The sequence below is a fragment of the Physeter macrocephalus genome, chromosome 2, assembly GCF_002837175.3.
Source record: "Physeter macrocephalus isolate SW-GA chromosome 2, ASM283717v5, whole genome shotgun sequence".
In the NCBI taxonomy this organism is placed as follows: domain Eukaryota; kingdom Metazoa; phylum Chordata; class Mammalia; order Artiodactyla; family Physeteridae; genus Physeter; species Physeter macrocephalus.
The window spans coordinates 92,695,693-92,696,476 of NC_041215.1; positions in this window are offsets into that span (position 1 = coordinate 92,695,693).

The window sequence follows — 784 nt, forward strand, 5'->3', positions numbered from 1 at the left end:
GTGGGAATGTAAATTGATACAGCCACTATGGAGAACAGTATGGAGGTTCCTTAAAAAACTAAAAATAGAATTACTGTATGATCCAGCAATCCCACTACTAGGCATATACCCAGAGAAAACCATAATTCAAAAAGACACATGCACCCCAATGTTCATTGCAGCATTATTTACAATAGCCAGGTCATGGAAGCAAGCTAAATGCCCATCGACAGACGACTGGATAAAGACATTGTGGTACATATATACAATGGAATATTACTCAGCCATAAAAAGGAACGAAATTGAGTCATTTGTCGAGACGTGGGTGGACCTAGAGACTGTCATACAGAGGTCAGAAAGAGAAAAACAAATATCGTACATTAACGCATGTATGTGGAACCAAGATGAACCGGTTTGCAGGGCAGAAGTTGAGACACAGATGTAGAGAACAAATGTATGGACACCAAGGGGGGAAAACCGCGGTGTGGTGGGGATGGTGGTGTGCTGAATTGGGCGATTGGGATTGACATGTATACACTGATGTGTATAGAATTGATGACTAATAGGAACCTGCAGTATAAAACAAACAAACAACACAAAAAAAACAACTAATACTAAACTTTCTTTGGGTTATTTGTATGGAATATGTTAATATAAATGTTTCAGACATTACATTTAATTTCTAAAAATCTTATATGTTCTGGTATAAGTCATAATTCTAGTTATTACTTTAAAATGTATATCTCAGAAATAACTAAATTTCCTTGTCAATTGCATTATTATGAACTTGCACCAAACCTTTAAC